This window comes from Suncus etruscus, chromosome 3, assembly GCF_024139225.1.
Source record: "Suncus etruscus isolate mSunEtr1 chromosome 3, mSunEtr1.pri.cur, whole genome shotgun sequence".
NCBI classification, from domain to species: domain Eukaryota; kingdom Metazoa; phylum Chordata; class Mammalia; order Eulipotyphla; family Soricidae; genus Suncus; species Suncus etruscus.
The window spans coordinates 148,868,218-148,888,421 of record NC_064850.1 but is presented as its reverse complement, the minus strand read 5'-3'; the positions used below and the strand labels follow the sequence as shown (position 1 = coordinate 148,888,421).

At 39.9% G+C, this 20,204-nt stretch overlaps 1 non-coding gene across 1 annotated transcript; it reads left to right on the top strand.

Moving 5' to 3' along the window:
• Positions 1–266: 266 nt before the first annotated feature.
• Positions 267–399, top strand: LOC126005055 (small nucleolar RNA SNORA51). The gene has a single exon (XR_007494237.1). It is a non-coding gene; the product is annotated as a small nucleolar RNA SNORA51 (small nucleolar RNA).
• Positions 400–20,204: the final 19,805 nt, after the last annotated feature.

Below are 20,204 nucleotides of genomic sequence, written 5' to 3'. Positions count from 1 at the left end.
GCAGGTCACACTTTCCAGCACAGTGCCTCCTCACCTTTCTGCAATACTCACTGAGATTTACAACCTTTCTGTTGGTCAGATGCACATGTATCTGTCTTCAAACAGACTGGAAATGACTTGGGGGTCCTCAGACTTATGGGGGAAGGCCAGGCTCAGGCTCAGGCTCAGCACATGTAGTGGCCCTAAGGCCTAAATTTACATTTGAGTAGTCCCTGCTCACCTGCTCTGTGTGTTTTCTTTTTCTTTTTATAAAATCACCATGATTCGGCCTCCCAATGCTTACCACAGACTGTGTTCTTTACACTGACTGTATAGAAAGAGGAGGTACAGTAAATGTACCCCATATACACCTCAGCCCAGGCCCTTTGCCTGGTTTGTATTGTGAATGGGGGGACATGGAAAAAATCACCGTGATTTACAAAGTTATTATAGTTGAGTTTCAGGCATACAATGTTCCAACACCAATTCCAGCACACATGTTAACTTTCCTTCACCACTGTCTCCAGTTTCCCTCATACCACCTAGCCTGCCTCCTTGATAGGTACATGTTTCAATTTGATTGTTGTAGTTTGGATTCTTGTGTTTTCATATTTGTGGGTTCTGTGGTTCCAATATATAAAATAACACTACCCTTCTACCTCACCAATATGTATGAGGCTCCTGCCTCCAATCCGTCATCTCCTGTCCACCTTTTTCTACTTTTCCTTTCATCCCTTCAATCCCCTCCAGTTTCTTTCCTTTCCTATTCACAGTTCTATAACCCAAGGTACAGTATTCCTCCCTCTGATACTCTGCATTCCCTTGTTTTATTAGTCTATATTCCACAAATAGTGCACTCTTACACACATAGCAGAGTTATCCAATATCTGATTTTCTTAGTCTGACTTATTTCACTTAGCCCTTAAGATGCTCTGTCTCCTATGGCTACAGTGGCTTTGCTGAGTACTCTCTGGTGCTACTCAGAAATTATTCCTAGATCTGAATTAGAATTTACTCCTGTCAAGCTCGGGAAACCATATGGGATGTCAGGGATTGAACCCAAGTAAGCTGTTTGCTAGGCAAATATCCTACCCACTATGCTATTGTTCCAGCCCTGATACCAATGAGCTTTTAACACCCATTTGTTTGGAGTTGGCCACCTGCTCTATCACCGATGTCATCATGGTGTTTGGGACTTCCTCATCTTTTGCTGCTCTGATTGTACTGCAGGGTGGGATGGAGAAGCAGAGGGAAGCAGAGGAAACATTTCAGAATTCCCTGTAGCATCCCTCTCAGCATTTCTCAGGCTCTTCTTGGCCTTGGTTTGGAATTTACCTCGTACCTCTCCTGGAAAAGAACTGAAGTCATTAAAAAAAGGTCAAGTTGTTTTCAGAAAACTTCTTTCAGACAGGAAGGAAAAGCAGAATAAAACTGAGGAGTTATTTGTTCCCCTAATGCTTATGCTTCCATGCAATGTGAGACTATCTGGAACTTTACTAGAAGTGTAATTCTCCTGTCTCGAGGACTGCATAGGGGGATAAGCGTATGTGTGTTTGCAGTCAAAAGTTCCCTTTACAAATGGGACATATCAGCGCTCCTGACTCCTCAATCCCATGTCTTAGGGTTTACTGAAGAAAGTCAGACAGGGCATGCTGCTGGCAGTTCTGTGTAAGAGAGCTGAGGAGCAGAATCTGAAAGGATGGTGGCCATAAACAAAGTAGGGACAGGATGCCTGGAAGAGAAGAATAACCAGCCTGTCTATAAGTGGAAGGTAAAAAATGATCACTGGCTTTGAACGTAGAGAGTCTTGGGCATATCTGCTCCCAAGAGAAGTTCAACTGATAGTGAGGCTTGAGGGTAATAGCTACAAGGTGGAGAGGGAGATTATGGAGAGTCTGGATGAGATAGGAGCTGCCAGGAGCCAACATCAACCCACTGTGGGGTCAATTACAGAAACAGTTTATAAAATCTGCACAGTGCTGAGAGAGTATAGCAGGTGAGGAACTTACCAGCCTGCAGCCAATCCCTGTTTAAATCCCCATTACTAAAGAGGGTGCCCGGAATCTTGCCAGGAGTGATGCTGGAGCATAGAGAAAAGGGTAAGCTGAGGATGGTCCCCAAAACGAAAAGGTAAAAATAAAAGCTGTAGCCCAGAGAGATAGCACAGCGGCGTTTGCCTTGCAAGCAGCCGATCCAGGACCAAAGGTGGTTGGTTCAAATCCCAGCGTCCCATATGGTCCCCCGTGCCTGCCAGGAGCTATTTCTGAGCAGACAGCCAGGAGTAACCCCTGAGCATCGCCGGGTGTGGCCCAAAAACCAAAATAATAATAATAATAATAATAATAATAATAATAATAAAAGCTGTAAACAAGTGAGAGAGGTTGTCCTTGTCCAGATGATCAGGAAAGCACGTTCTCTTGACTGTAAGACCAAACCCTGGGCTCTGGTTCTAGAATGATGGCAGAATGTAAAATTTGCCCTATATGTAGAAGCCTCCCAGATGCAGACTTCAAGGCTTCAATACAGCATGACCAGGAATCTAGTACCTGCCAGTGCTGTTGTCATGTTTGAAGGGCTTGCAGAAAGCCAGTAGGGCTGGAGACACATTTGTTGTCAGAGATGATATTTCCCCCAGACCTCCTTTGGTTCCTCTGGCTAATGCAGTAATAAACTGGCATCAGTAAAGCATTCACCTTGCACATGACTGAACCAGGTTTTATCCCCGGTACCACATATAGGTCCCCCAAGGACCACCAAAGTGACTCCTAAGCACAGAACTAGAAATAATCCCTGAGCACACTAGTGACCCCCAAAACAAAACAAAACAAACTGACACAAGATAGATAAACACACACACACAGAGGCTAATTTTCTTCATGTAAATGTCCTTGAGAAATAATGAATGAGTTCACTTCTAGAGCTTTTAGACAAGAGAAGCTAGATTTGTGAAAACAAAGACAGAACAAAGACTTTCTGGGAAGTTTAGGGTTGAAAGATTCATTCAGGGGCTAGGAGAGCATGCTGATACCGCCTGTTCTCTAGACTCTGAAGATAAGGTATCTCTATGTCTCTGTGAGGAACTCTTGCAGTGAGATATGGTACCTGCTTACAGGAAGATAGTCAGAAATTTCCCATTTTGCTGAGTCCCATTTGTCTAAAAGACACAACTAGCAGTGCTCAGGTAATACTCTAAATCCAGTGTTTGGGAACATTCCCAGTGGTGCACTGGAGCTCAGGCGGTGACAGGAATTTGACTCAGACTCCCTGCATACAAGATGTGCACCCCAGTCTACTAAGATCTCTCTCCAACCTCCAAAGCTCTGGGGATTGGGTACTGTTGCTTGCCTTGGAAATGACATGTACTGCTGCATGGGCACTTGTTGGGGAGACCTGTCCATGAATACCTGCCACCTGGAAGCTGTGAGACCTGGAGCAGGTGCCCAAGCCTCAGTTTCCTGAGCATGTACCAGTTTCCTGGTATAATACCAGTTTCCTCAGCATGCCATGAGACTAGAAACAACCAAAGTATGCTCACTTATATAGATGTTGATTTATTCATTGACAGGACACAGTGTGCTGGGGACCTCTGGGCTTTATCTGCCATAGATTCCCAAGGCCTTGCACCAGTGAAGCCCACCTCTACATAAATCATACAGGGGGACAGGTATTTGTACAGCTAGTGCCCCACAGAGAAGCATTGCCAGCCAGGTTCTGTCAAGCGGGGACAAAGTGATAGCACAGTGCTAGGGTGTTTGCTTTGCATGCTGCTGATATGGGAACGGATCCAGGTTTGATCCCCAGCATCCCATATGATCCCCTGAGCCTGCCAGGCATGATTTCTGAACGCAGTGCCAGGAGTAATCCCTGAGCACTACTGGGTGAGCCCCCTAACCCCAAAATGTCTGGTGCTCCTGTGCAGGAGCAGTGGGAAGGTGAACTTTTCAGTTTTCTCTCCCTATAAGAAAACACCACAGTATTGAGAGATGAATGTACTGATGCTTTACATATTATATGATCATTGCTTTTTCTTGTATTCTTAAGAGGGGTCCTGGGCCACTATGCTGCCCCTACCCCTACTATATTGTTCTTATTTTCTTTTCTTTCTTAACTTTATTGGGGGGGGGCACTCCAGCAGCACTCAGAGGTTACTCTTGGTTCTTGGAAGGCTTGAGGACCAATGGGATGCCAGGAATCAAACCCGGGTTGGCCTGTGCAAAGTAAATGCCCTACCCATTGTGCTATTGCTCTGGCCCCTTAACTTTTTTTTTATGAACAGAGGGTACTATCATTTACAATACTGTTAATAAAATGATAGTTTCCCAATTATTTTCCATAATTCCAATACCACATCCCCTTCCCCCAATTCAGTTGTGTGAATCATTTCTCCCATTATGTTGTCTTTTAACCCTTGTTGCTACCTTGCTGAATCTTTAAATCCCACTAATAAGAGATCATTCTGTGTCTATCCCTTTGCTTCTGACTGACTTCGCTCATCATCATACCCTCTAGTTTTATTTACATCGTCACAAATTGCATTATTTTGTTCTTAGAACTGAATATATAGATCACAAGCTCTTTTTTTATTTGTTTGGTTTGAGATCACACCTGGCAGTGTTCAAGGCCTATTCATGGCTCTGCACTCGGGGATCACTCCTGGTGAGGCTTGGGAGACCCTATAAGATACTGGGATAGAGTTCCATGTTAGCCACATGCAAAGCAAGTGCCCTCCCCACTGTACTCTTCACTTTAGGACTATAACTGCCTTATTCATTCATCTGCATGTAAGCATCTTGGTTATTTCCATCTCTTCACTATTGTCCTAAGTGCTGCAATGAACATAGACTGTTTGACTACAGTCACCTTGATAGGGGCTGGAATCCTGTCCAAAGATCCTTCACATGCCTGTTTGTGAGAAGTGCCAGTTGTCAGCTGGTGAGGAATCTGGATGAGATGGGTCCATAAATCAGGAGACCGTGGGAGTATGGGATGGATGAACCGCTGTGTGCATGTAGCCATACACACACAGGAAAAAGGAAAGTTCATTTTCTCTTGGATTTTATGAGGCTGGGCCCTAGATATGGTCTACACATTATGGGAATTTCTCCATTATATTCTCAGCCATAGCTTCCCCAAAACAAAAGGAATCTATTTATTTTCTGTGAACCAACATGTCAAAAATCCTTGAAGACTTGTAAATATCTAAATACAATAGTTAAAGCAACCCTGGTGAAAAAGAATATGGGATGCATCACTTTCCCCAACCTTAAATTGTACTACTAAGCAACAGTCATTAAAACAGCATGGTACTGGAATAGACAGACTTTCAGATCAATGAAATAGACTTGAGAATTCAGAGAATAACCTTGCCTACCAACCGGGAGGGCTAGCCAGAGGAGACCACTGGAATTCGGGTTTTCTAGCACCTTCTATGCCTCTTACTAAGGGTCTTATCTGAGAAAAGGAGAACAGAGGTCAATTTAGCACAGCATTTTATCTGAGGCTGCTTTAAGCTGGCTGAAAAAAGGAATCTTTAATGCCTATGTCAGGAATGTTTTACATTGTGTGTATGTGTGTTGTGTATGTGTGTGTGTGTGTGCAGCCACATACTGCAGCCACAGTGAACATTCACTTTTTCCCCACCGGGACTCAGGTGGACTAAGTCCAGGAATCTGTTCCTGGGGTTCATGACTCCAGAGAAGGACCACACTTTATGTGCTGTTATCTCCCAAATGTTACCTTGCTCTGTGCCTCAGTGACACTGGTCTCACATAGAGATGGACCTCTATTTTCCTTCTAGCATAAGGAATGATTTCTAAGAATTTTCTAGAAGTCCTAGAAAGGTGACCTTTTCCAGCTCACGACATGAATCTCACCACAAAGAGTGATGAGTGCAGTTAGAGAAATAACTACATTGAGAATTATCATAACAATGTGAATGAATGAGGGAAGTAAAAAGCCTGTCTCGAGTACAGGTGGGGGTGGGGTGGGGAGGAGAGAGAATTGGGACATTTGTGATGGAAATGTTGCACTGGTGAAGGGGGGGGGTGTTCTTTACATGACTGAAACCCAACTACAATCATATTTGTAATCAAGGTGTTTAAATAAAAATATTAATTAAAAAAAGTAAAGAAAACAATTCACCTAAAAATAAAAAAAGAAAGATGACCTTTCATAGAGGTGATCTCTTTAGAAGAATGTGTTAAATGTCACCAATGCCCCAGGCCCAAGATCAGAAGGCAAAACTTCATCATATCCTTATTTCTTTCCTTAGATGCCTCCTATTCCCTCAGCTGGAACAAGGTCGTTCTACCTCCTCATAAAGACCTCCTCATTCCTTGACAGATTCGGGCGCTGCTCAAGCCTGCCTAGATCAATGGGGTACCTGAGTTCCTTTAAAACAAACCAGGTTGAGTTCAAGGGAGGAAGAGGTTTTTCCTCTCTCCAAAACTGAGAGAGGAAAAATCTCAGGCAGAAGAGGAAGGAGGCAAGACCCTCTCCACTCCACGCTGGCAATCCCTGCAGAGGCTGTTGCTTCTCATTTCCATCCTAGTTGCTTATTCTATTTTGAGATCCTCTGGGGGATTTAAGAAATGTTGAAATATGCCAGTTGTGAAGCTGAAGTACTGGAGGCAGCAGGCATGGAGACAAAACATTTGTCAGGACCCCCCTGCAGCTCTTGGTACAAAGGCTGGAGGTTCTGAAAAGAAGGTCTCAGAGGGCCCTGGATTTACAATTGGTGAGTAAGGAGGATTGAGACCCAGGGAGCTAGATTTGGGGGGGGGGGGGAATAAGCCTATAAGTAAGGGCAAGCCTATAAGGGTAAGTTGATACTAGTGGTATGATGGAAGTTGGAACATGGTCTGCCCAAAACTCAATAATTATGGATGCACACATTTGTAAATCACAGAACCTACATTAAACAAAATTATTTGACAAATAAATAAGGGTACATTTCCAAAGTTCCTAAACAGAGCAGGGGGTCCTTTCAGTGGAAATAAAGAACCACAGTGTTACTATACAATTGCAAAACTGCAAGAAGTAGATTCTTGGGCCCGGAGAGATAGCACAGCGGCGTTTGCCTTGCAAGCAGCCAGTCCAGGACCAAAGGTGGTTGGTTCGAATCCCAGCGTCCCATATGGTCCCCCGTGCCTGCCAGGAGCTATTTCTGAGCAGACAGCCAGGAGTAACCCCTGAGCACCGCCGGGTGTGGCCCAAAAACCAAAAAAAAAAAAAAAAGTAGATTCTTCTGGGCAAAGAAAGCAAATTAGCAATCAGGTTCCAGAGGATTCTTTTTCACTCACTCCCAGAGCTGTAGGAAGAGGAAGACAATGACAATAGAAGAAGGAGGAAGAAGGGGATATGGAAGAAGATAAGGAGAAAGAAGAAGAGAGGGAAAGGATAAAGAAGAAAAGAGGAGGAAGTGGAGGAAGAGAAGGGAAAGAAGGGAGAGATGGAGGAAGAAAAGGAGGCAGAGGAAGGAGGAAGAGGTGAAGAAGTTGAAGTAAAAGGAGAAGGAAGAAGGGAGGAGGAGAGGAGAAAAGGAAGAGTGAAGGTTAGGCTGTGAAGACTGAGAGACAGACTGAGCCAACCAGCAGTGTTTCCATCTGAGATGACAAGGTTTCTTGTAATGACAAAGCCTCTAACATCACTGCCCAGGACTTGTCCCACTGCACCTCTTATAAACCCCACTGCAAAAATCAATACAAAAATGGTCTGAAATTGATAAGCAGTATAAGAAAAGTACATGATAAAAAAAGGCCTCTTTTAGGGGCTTTTCAGGCATTTAAGCATGTTTTTCATGCTCTTTTTTTAAACCACCCCCGAGTCCCCCTTAGGCTCTGTAGTATATTTCTGCATTCCATGTAACCTCGGAAAATATACAAAAAGTGTTTCAAACACCAGAGAAGCTGCCAGGCATTTCTTAATTTGTATTTCTTTCTTCTTTTTCACTGTTTTGTTCTTTTGGAGGGGGTGACAGATCATCAAATGAAAACCCAGTTGAGCCACAAAGGAAGTGACATCTTACATTTTCTTGGCTAAAAGCTGACTTGTTAGACTCACCGAGTTCCAGGTCTACTTGGTCAAAAACCAAATCAAAGGGAGACATGAATTGAACAGATGCTCTCCGGTTGCTGGGAATTTCCCAAAATCTTCAACCTGGGGTGGTAATTTAACACAATACAGACAATCAGATCAGCACCTTAAACCTCTGTCTAGCAGGGTTGGTCGTTGGTTGCTAAGAATGAGACAGACCAATTCTGTGGCATATCTGGACTGCCAGCTAGCTTCAGTATCCTCTGAACTAGGGGACAGTTCTGCTTCCCATGTGAATTCTTGGCTTCATTCACCTTAGCCATTATTTAAGTTGACAGATACATTAAGGACAGTTAGTACGCACATTAAGTACATTAAGAGCAGAGGATGTATACTTATGTAGCCCATCAGGAGGCATTTTTAAATTATAGTATAAAGTCTAAAGTCATGATAATTTCCTATTCTATTTTTGCCTAGGCACGCATTTGCTGCCCTTATTATCTAAGCTACACTAAATCTGTTTTATTCTATTTTTGCCTAGGAGATTTGCTGCCCTCATGTCTTATTTTGTTTGTTTTGTTTGTTTGTTTTTGGTTTGTAGGCCACACCCAGCGGCACTCAGGGGTTACTTCTGGCTCTTTGCTCAGAAATTGCTCCTGGCAAGCTCAGGGGACCATATGGGATGCAGGGAATTGAATCCAGGTCCATCCCTGTCAGCTGCATGCAAGGCAAATGCCCTACCACTGTGCTATCTCTCTGGCCCCAGCCCTCATGTCTTAACAAGCTAACCTGGTTTTACCCTATTCTATCTCAAGGTTTCTGTTAGGGGGTGAGTTCCCACAGCTTGGGGTTCTGTATTTGCCCCCATTTTTGCTACTAGGCCCCAGATAAAACTGATAGACACCCCTTCACACACACACACACACACACACACACACACACACACACACACACACACCACTTCTCTTTAAGAGCTTTGCTTGTCAGAGAGACAATGAGTCATGAAATGATTGGATTTAACTCACTTGAGGCTAACGCTGCTTTCGCATTTCCAGTTAGAGACTGGAACCCTACTGACATAAAAAGTCCCTGACTGCATCTATTCAGAGCTATGGATTTCCATAATACTAGTGTTTCTCTTTTCTTTAGAGAGAAAGTGCTAAATATTTAAACGCTAAAAGTAGACAAGAAACCCATAAATGCACATCCAGAAATAATTTCATTCCATTTTAAAATTAGAACTGAAGAGAGTCAAGAGAACTCAAAACAAGTTGTTCAAAGGAATCCTGATTTGGGATCAAGTCTTTTTTTATTTGTTTGCTTCAGATTCATTTAATGACTCTTCACAAGCCCAAAGTGGAGGTGACTCATAGTCCCCCCCACACACACACACCAACTTAGGTGATAAAACCAGGTTCTGAGGGTGGGATCACTTCCTCTAATATGGTTCGCACAATAAGAAATACAATCTGCTCTTTTGAGCTGGCCCCTCACCAACCATTCTGGGAATGCAAATGGCCTAGATGATACTTTCATGCTTTGGTGTTGGAAGAAGCATTCAGGAAATGTTCCTTAGTCATATTTGGTTTGTTGAGAATGCCACAAATACGGTTGGGCAATGGGAACTTAATATAGCATTGTTGTTTTTCTATGGAGCTGAATGGTTCTTGGATCTTAACAGCTCTCTAAAGGAACAACAAAAGGCAGTATATTTTTCATTTTCTAAAAGGCAGAGAACTTGGCAATGATGCTATTTAGGGAAAAAAACAAGACTGTCAATAAACCCTCAAAACAAGATTCAAATAATATACAAGTTCCTGAACAAATAAATTGTTACAGACACTGCAGAAGACCGACCCATGTTCCCATGAACCTCACACAACTGGGCTAGGCATTGGCCATGTGGACACAGTAATGAATTTACCATGTTCTTGGTGCTTTCTCTGAGTTCATTACATCTATAAATGCATCTTTTTCCATAAGTGGATGGAACCTAATTTGTTTAACAATTCTCCTGTTGAAAAAAAAAAAACAGTTTTTAAGATAGTTCCCAGACCAGAGAGATAGTAAGGTGGTAAGTACTTGCTTTGCATGCAACTGACCCTTGTTAGATACCTAGCAATGCATATAACCTGAGTCCTCCAGAAGGGAGCCTGGAGCACAGAGCTAGGAGTAAAGCCTGAGAATTGCCTGATATGGCCCAAACATGCTGCTTTCCTCTCCCACCCCCAACTTAGATTAAATTTTAGTTTCCATCAACAAAACAAATTATGTCTTATTTGAATCTGCCATTCAAGAGTTTACACATCTTTATCTTTTGTCTATTACCCACTTACATTCCTTTTTCTGATTATGTTTATTTTGACAATTTGGTCCTGTAGACACTCTTCTATATTGGATTTATTTCTTCATATATGAATACACTTAATTTTTTTTCCTGTCACATATCTTCTTTAATGGTTTCAGAGCACCTATTCTGCACTTCCTTTTACACATAAACTTGAAATGTTGTCAGTCCCAACTTGGACTTTGATTGTGGTAAAAATGTTTTTCTTTCTCCAAAACACTGAGTGAATTTCTGAGAGAGAGCAGAACAAAGGGGATTCCTGAGTGTGGAAGTAAGCATATGTAAAACAAACCATAATAGGGCCTGGAGAGATAGCACAGCGGTGTTTGCCTTGCAAGCAACTGATCCAGGACCTAAGGTGGTTGGTTCGAATCCCTGTGTCCCATATGGTCCCCCATGCCTGCCAGGAGCTATTTCTGAGCAGACAGCCAGGAGTAATCCCTGAGCACCGCCGTGTGTGGCCCAAAAACCAAAAAAAAAAAATAATAATAATAATAAAGTGAATTTATGTTACCTGGAAGAATGGAAATCTTTATCATTTTGTGACAACTTTTTAGAAAAGTGATATACTGGTTTAATGTCTGTTCATTTCTTCTCCCCATATTTTATAGGATCCATAGATTTTCTAATATTAAACTAATCTTGGCACTAATACAACTCGAACTCTACACGCTATTTTACTCCTCTAGTAAACAGCTGGAATCATTAATTTAAAATTTATTTTATTAATTTTAAAATTATTTCCTATTTTCACACTAAAGTTGAGACCTATGTCTCATTTTTTATTTATGGAAAAAACACATAAGGCAAGGATTACCTCTTCCTTGTAATCTTGATAAAACGGACTTGCATCCATTTTCTCAGTCTGATGCTATTTAGGATATAATAACAAAATACCACCAAATAGGTGGTTATGAACCAAAAAATAACCTTTCTAAGAAATACAGAGGCTAAAAGTAAGATTCATAGAGCAAGTGGTATGAACAGGTAAGACCTGTCCAGAATGAATCTTCTCCCCATGTCTTCACCAGGAAGATGGAGGAGTAAGCTCTGGTCTTTTGTAAAGTTAGTCATTTAATCCACTAGGACCTAAGACCCCACCCTCAAAACCTTAAAGCTCAGACATATACCACACACCCACACCCACACCCACACCCACTCACACACACACACACACACACACACACACACACACACACACACACAAACAATACCAGCTCATTGGGCATTAGAATTTCAATTTACATTGTCAAGGGAGAGCCAAAAGGAGGTACAAATGTCCACTCTTTTGAAAGGAAAGGACCACTGTAAATTGGATGTGCTAGCAGCCCATTTTCTCTGTTTACTCTTGCTTTCATGCTCAGTGCTAAATATCTACCAGAGGCCTACAGTTTTAGTTCCCAAATCTATTTGGGATAAGTGTGGCTATTGAAATAGTTAGTTTAAAGGACTTTTATAGAAGCCAATGAAATAAGTACCCCACCCCAGAAAAGATTATTTTTTGAATGAATAAAGAAAATTTAGGAAGATAAGAAGAAACTGAATCATAGTTGATTTAGATTTGTGTGCAAATAGTGCTGGAAATATGGGTAAAGGGGTCAAGAATTATAATTCTTGAGCCCCCTGGCCAGCTTTTGGGACAGTCAAGCCTGCAATGCCTGCTGTCTCTTAGAGAGTCAACCCCACTGAACTTTCTCAGCGGCACATGGGTATTTTCAACAAGATGCCTCACCGACATAAAGACACATTCAAATTGGGAGATCTCTAGTTCAGAAGGATTCCACAATTCTTTGCCTATGAACATTTTGACAGTATACTCTGCATTTTACAAAGAGAAACTGAAAGGATGGAGGTGCAGTGTGGGTGCAGTTTGTGAAAGAAATAGAAGGCAGACAACTGCACAGCAGCCCATCTTCAAAGAAAAGGCTGTGACTTGACAGGAAAAGAATAATGTATGGGTTTCCATGCTATTGCAAAATAATGCAAGTCTACAATAGCATGTTATCATGGTAAAGTCACTTTTTCACTTCCCAAGACACTGCAGGTTTGGACTTTGCAGAAGAGGTGTGCTGTTATAATTGATGTTTTCCTAGGTTGTCATTCATTCTATTCATCCAGAGTTTCAAAAATGAGGCACAGAGTGAAATTCAATTATATAATCTTTTCCATAATTGCAGTTTTTATATGTTCATTTCCTCCTTTTTTGATAGTTTGAGCCACATCTATATGCTTAGGAGCTACTTCCAGCTCTGTAATCAGGGGTCACTACTGGCAGTGTTCAGGGGACCATGTCGTGCTAGGGATGAAACTGGGGGACTGCATGCAAACCACATGTTCCAGTCTCTTAAGCGGCCTCTCCTTTCTGACTTTTTCTTTTCTGAATGTAAATTGTCTAAAATATGATGTTTTTATATTTTCATTTGTGATTTTGGTGGTAGGTTTTTTTTTTTTTTACTTATTTAGGCTAACCCAAGATTTATTTTATTTTTTATTTTCAAAGCACCACCATTAAAATAGGGATTTAAATTTTCACGAGTATCATTTTATGTTTTAAATATTTTTGTTGATTTATAATTCTACCTGTTTAAGGAGTGCATCAACACACCACAATAAGATGTAATGAAGCACCCACTACCAGAGTTCTAGTCCATTCATCACTGTTCAATTCATCACCACTCATTAGTCCGCCAATTCTCTTTCTCCTATATTTTCTTATGCTACCATCTTTGATTTTATTATCTTTCTGTATCTCCTGTTTTCTTCTACCAGTACTGAGAGCTACAAATGTTACTCAGATAACTGCTTAATCATGTCTTTCATTATACAGTACTCTCCAACTCCACAATTTTTAATTTTCTTTGTACTTCTAGGATTGTTTTTAAACTTCAAAGGAAAATTGTTTTGCCAAACTTCGTATTTCCATGCTATTTCCCCCAAATTTTCCCAGAGGACATAGTTCATTTTATTTCTACATTTGGGCATTAGATTACATTAGGTAATCTTTGTGCTTAAGGGAACAATAATCTTTGTGCTTATTTGTATTGGAAATATATGTGTATACACATATATATAGCTTCTGAAGCATAAAAGACATTTATAAACAAATATTTTCTAGCCAAATATATTCTTGCTAATGCAATATTCAATATTTTCTATGTTCCTTTTAATTTTTGTCCACCATTTTAGCTGCTCTCCCAACCATTCCACAGCATGCAATTTTCCCAAACAACATGTTTTTCTTTAGATTATCAATATTTACAGATGAAAAGATAAATCATGATGAATTTGGGCCAGATTTCTTTTTTTATTCTTTATGTAAGCCCCATGATTGCATACATGATTATAGTTGGGTTTTAGTCACAAAAAGAACACTCCCCCCCTTCACCAGTGCAACCTTCCCACCACCAATAGGGCCATATTTCTTAACAGAAGCTGAGCTTGACATGCTGGTATAAGAATATAAAACCTAGAGCAATGTCATCCTTCTTGTAACCCCTAGGTATCTTTATTCATCCAAGTTAAGTAGTCCAGTTGCTTATTATCATTTTTATTTATCTTAAACATATATTTTATTTTGCTGGTGTTTTAAAAAATTACATTGTTTTAAAGAGTTACTCACAACTATACCCAGGGGTAATACATTTTCTCTAATAATTTCTGCCAGTTTCCTATTATTCCATCTCATTGACCCTTAGCCTGATTTCCCCTAGCCCTCCTGCCTATTTTTTTCTCCACTATTGTTTGTTTGTTTTTTAATTTTTATTGTGGCCAAAGTGAATTACAAATCTTTCACAGTAATATTTAAGGTACATAGTGACAATAAATCAGGGGCATTCCCACCATCAGTGATGTCCTCCCTCCATCCCTATTCCCAGCATACATCCCATATCTCCCTCCTGTACCCCCCAGAATACTAGTATAACTGGTCCCCACTTGTACAGCTTGCTGTGGGTTAAGTATAGATTCTGTTATCATTGACATTAGGTTGATGTTCAGGTCTGATCATTTTTTATTTCTACTAAATGTTCATGTGAGTGTCTGGATCTGGTACTGTCCATTTTTCCCCTCAATTTATGAGGCTGAACAAAATGATTTAAGCAATGTGGTTCTGTTCGAGATATACAAAAAGGAAAAGAAAATGAAGAAAGAAAAAACTAGGAGTCCTTCTAGGTGTTATAAATATCAATTTAGAAGAGGGAAGGGAAAAAAATAAGTAAAAGATAAGAAAACAAATAACAAAAAACACCAAAGCAATAACAAGAAAATTACAAAAAAAACAGAACCAAAAATACAAACAAAAACAAAACAAAATAAAAAACAAACAAAATAACAAACACAGCACCTATGAAAAAGATAAAAAAGTAGAACATAGATAATAATCTTCTGAAGTAGATAGAGAAATAATAACTCCATCTGATCATGTAAATCAATTATTGATATTCTGTGCTTTTACTTCTTAAATTATATTTCAGATTATATACTATGTTATATATTTAATACATAATATACATTATATTATATATTTCAGAATATATTATATATCTTTCAGGTTATTTACTTCTTGGTTTATATTTCATCTGAACCCCATCATCTGATACCCTTTAAACTAAACACCTTTTTTGTAGGTAGGTTTGTAGCCAAAACAAAAAGACAGAGCATGAATACCCATTACACCTGAGAACACTAGGTCTGGCATCCAAAGTTTCCTGCCTTAGGTCTGCATTGCAATCTATTGGACAATCTCATCTCAATTCCAGATAATAATTTCTGAAAGCAAAAATTCATTCTCAAAGGTATGTCCCAAGTAGACATACTTAAGTAGACATATTTAAGCTGGAAAAATGTGGCAGGGTCATGAGGCCTCTCTGTCCTCACTCTACAGTTTACTTTTATTTTGTTAATTTGCCATTCTTCCTGTCTTCGGGGATCTAGCATGAAGAACTCAACATTAGAGCCCACTGTAGATTCTGGGATTTAGATTTTATCAAAACATTCCAAAATGTGCCTTTCATCCCCTGGAAAACACCATATTCCCACAAGTGTGCCTTAGTGAACATTGTGAGACCAGCCAGAACATGAGTCAGAAAAGCGAGCCCATGTAGTTAAACATCACAGTTAAGTGTATGAGCCCCACAACCAGGCACTTGAGTAGTCCCTGATCATCACTACTACATAAATAGCAATAAAAGGAATGAAGGGAGCTCAGAAAAAAATCCATTGAAAACAAACAAACAAACAAAAAGCTTGGGACCAAATTGATAGATAGTACAGCAGGTAGGGGGTCTGCCTTATAAACAGCCAACAGAGATCAATCCTTGTCATCCAATATGTTCTCCTGAGTACTGCCAGGAGTGATTCCTGAGCACCGAGCCAGAAGTAAGCTCTGAATATCATCAAAAAGAAACAAAATGCTGCCATATTTTTGTGTTATCAAATAATATAAGGGGTTAGAGAGATAGCCCAAGGGATAGGATACTTGTCAAGCATGTTTGGGAAGCCTCAGTATGACACCCAGCACCACATGTATCCTTCCTGAGCCCCCCAAAACTGCTGGATTTAATGTTACTCATAAAAAAGGCTTTTAGTACAGTTGCGAGTTGTTTATTCACCTACAGTTATTGAGTTTCAACTTAATGTTGCTCAAGAGTAAGAGTGAATAAAAAACTCCACAAACATGAGTGTAGTCTTGGAGCCAGAAATGATTCAATACCAGTAATTGCTGATTCTAAGATGTACATTTTAAGACCTGAATGGGAAAAGAAGGGTGTAGGCATCTATATCTACAAACAGACATATGGAGACACACAGTTATCTACAAACAGGCAAAATATAGACATATGCTTGTCAAACTATGTAACTGCGTACATGTGTACACTCATTTTTTTCTTATTATGTGTGCATGTGACTCTGTGTACACAAGAGTTTGTGTGGATGGGAATGTGTGTACATCTGTAGGATCACCTTAGGTGCATATGTATTCATTTGTGCACATTTTATGTACATGTGAATATAGTTGTGTCAGTATGTTATGTTTGTTTACATCTGACTCATGCATGTGATGATACATGTATTTTACATGTACACAGATTGGTTTGTACATGTGTATGGGTATCCAGGCATAATCCGAAGCAGATGACTGTGTATCTCCATATGTTTGGAGAGTTAGCACATGGTATAGAAAAACCACTTCATACCTTCAGCCAATCTCAGTCTTACAAAGTTTCTCAGTTTAAAAAAAAAAAGCGCTAAAACTCTTTGTCAAGAAAAGCCATGCTGACATTCATTCAGTGTCCAAAAGGATGTTCCAGTTGTCTTGACAAGGTTTACATTAGCATAAATATGACATTATCGGTGCCCTTTAGAATGTGCTGATCTCCCAGAAGACTCTGCAACACAATCTTGAAACACTTAAGTCTGACATATGTGTACCACATTTAAATAAAATGCAGAGACAGCTCAGTTATGTGACAGATAGAGAGGGGGTGGGAGGCACCAGATTACCATTTCTTATTCAAGAATTTATTCTTCAGATATTTACAGCTCAATTTTCTATACTGTTTTATGTTTATAGGGAAAATTCTTTTAAACATCTTTCATATCAATGTCCTAAAGCCATATCAATTTTCTTTCCATACATTTCAACAATTCTTCAAGTTGGGATGATTTGTAGAATCTCTCTTAATCTCTTCTCTCTCTTAGAATTATTATAAAATTCAATTATGATCTGATATTCAGTACTTTCTGTAATTAGAGAAGCTGCCCACAAAAAGTCAGACTGAAATTTGAGTATTACATTTATCAATTAGTAACACAGACCTCTCAGCAAAGCAGATATATTTTAACTGTAAGTACAATCCAGATCATCATATAAAACAGGTATGTATAAGCAAAATATTTTAAAACTGTGCACTTGATGAACATGTGTTATACATACCTGAACAAAATAGAACAGAAGGTTTTTTTTTCTTGATTCATTGGGCTTCCACAGACTGGGTTTATGTAAAAAAATGTTTGTTTCTATTTGTCAACACACAGGTCTAGATGCTAGAAGTCTAAGATCAAGAGAATAGAGAAAATCAGGTCTTTTCTCAGACTCAAATACCACCATGGGGCCCTACTTCCAAGATCTCATAATACTATTACCTCCAACAACTCCAAATAGCATGACATTGTATTTTAAGAGTTCAATATGAGGGCCCGGAGAGATAGCACAGCGGCATTTGCCTTGCAAGCAGCCGGTCCAGGACCAAAGGTGGTTGGTTCGAATCCTGGTGTCCCATATGGTCCCCCGTGCCTGCCAGGAGCTATTTCTGAGCAGACAGCCAGGAGTAACCCCTGAGCATCGCCGGGTGTGGCCCAAAAACCAAAAAAAAAAAAAAAAGAGTTCAATATGAATTTGAGGTTACCAAAGATTCAGCCCATTAACACATGTCAAGTTTATTGTAGCTTGCAAATCCACCGTATTTGTTCATGTTGCAAAGAAAATAATTAAGTCACATTACTTTAAGTAGGCATGGCAAAGTGAAAAGGTGAGGGGACTAGCTTCTAGAAGCTAGCTAGAGGACTAGCTATCTACCCTAGCTTCTGAGAGCCATGATTCCTCTACAACAGAACCAGAACATACAGCCCACATTCAATTGACAGCTGCCAAATTTGATGCTCATGGCAATCCCTTGAAATGCAGAGAGTAACCTGCATGTTGTTCCAGAAAGTCAGCATTCAATAGAATCAGTACCCTGAAAATTAACCTCTTCCCTGCTGGCCTGCAAAACCAATTCCTTCTCTTCTGACTCAGGGCCAAGTGAGTCTTGGGAGCCTCAAAGAAATGAATGGCAACACCAGCATTCACCTACAACTTCTGCATCTACAGAGAAGTCTAAAAGAACCCATTTTCTCCATCTGGCCATATTCTAGGAGCCAATAGAGGCATTACCTCTGGGACTGTATACAACCATTCCCTTACAGATGCTAGTGTAACATCTAGGAATGTTATAAGGGACAGAATGTAGAATGTGGCACCATGTGATAATGCTAACTATGCATATGGCTTGGGTGTACCTGAAAGGGATCAGGTATAGGTGAGAAGTTCACATCTAATTCCAAAGACAATAGTGAACAACACCTCTCATGAACAGCAGCTACACTGATGACATGTTGAAGTAAACAAATGTAAGGTGTATAGAATTAAAGAAAATGTGTTATTCAATCAATTTTATGCTCCAAAGAGATAGGACAGTGGGTAATAAGATGCTTGCCTTGCATGAGGCTGAACCATATTTGATCCCTGGTAACCCATTTGGTTCTCCATGCCATACCAGGAGTGATCCCTCTGCAGAGAGCCTGAACACTGCCAGGTATGGCCCCCTAAACAAAACCCCAAATATAAATTTTATATCAAAGTGGGTAAAGAAAATAGAGTAATCAATGCAAATATGATTCATCCTGTTTAAAAAGAAAAGAAATCTGGACACTTGCTGCAGTATGCATGTCTCCAAAAGACACTACATTGAGTGAAATAATCTGTCATTTTTTAACTCTCAAAATAAATTGTTTTCCATTTTATGGGATAGGCCAAAGTTTTGGATGCTTTTTTGGATATTTCAAAACTATAAGGTTTAAGAATACTGTTTTTCTTTATTTACCCCCTTTTAGCAATTTTCCCCTTTTTAAATATTTTTTTCTGCTTTGTTTCTTGTGTTTTGAAGTGTCCTTCAGGGAACTGACTTTTATTGTTAATAACTTTAAAGGACTATTCCTTAGATGGGATCACTTTATGTTTATGGCAAAGAATTCTTCATAATCATGAAGGCATTGTTATTTGAAAAGAAAATTCTTTAGTTTTCTTGGAATGGGTTTATGGGAACCTTCTTAGCACGACTGGGTTCTATCAGACTGCTTCCAGTCAACCTGGCTGAGTGGCACAGGATGGCAAACTTCAGGTTATGATGGCCATACTAGGGCCTTATTTGGCAGTGTTGGGAGAGGTAGTGGGTAGTTCTGGGGATTGAACTCTGGGCCTTGCATAAGCAAAGAATATATTATCGTGACAATAAGATGTGCCACTATAAGTCTTATAAACTATATCACTTACATATTCTCTCACTCTTGTACAAATAAGGAGATTTAAGAGGGTAAAATTTCTAGGGAGGAAATGTTGCAAAGACATTAGGAGAGCCCTCTAATAAGCTCTTGGGAAATAATAAAAACTTTAAGAAAAAGTTCCCTAGCCCTGAAGCAGCTCAGAGATCTGAAGACCATGCATGTCACTTTAAGAATCAAATTCTGATTCATTCAACTGTTTTGGACATCTAGATTGATTCCAATTTTTAGCTATTGTACTGAGTACTGTGACAAATAGTGGTGTACATATGTCCTTTTGGATGAACATTTTTCTGTCTTGGGAATCTATACCCAAAATGATCCATATGTTGGGTCATATGAAAACTTGATTGTGAGTTTATTGAGAACCCGCCATACTGTTTTCCATAGCAATTGAGCCAGACAACATTCCCACCAGCAGTGGATTAGAGTTCCTACAATATATACAATGGAATACAACATGAATGATTGGAAGTAATGATGCAATCATGCAGTTCGAAGCAACATGGGTGGAACTGGAAGATATTATGTTAAATGAAGTAATCCAGAAGAAGGATAAATGCAGAGAGATGTCACTCATATGTAGTATTTAGAATAACTGAACGAAGAAATGCAATGTTTTTAATGGGGATTGTCATGAATACTCTTGGCTCCAGAGTAAAGTGTTGAGAAGGAAAGAAAGTGAGTAGAGAATGAGAAAGACAAATGTGAAATACTAGAGACAGGGGCCAAGGGAACTCAGGTG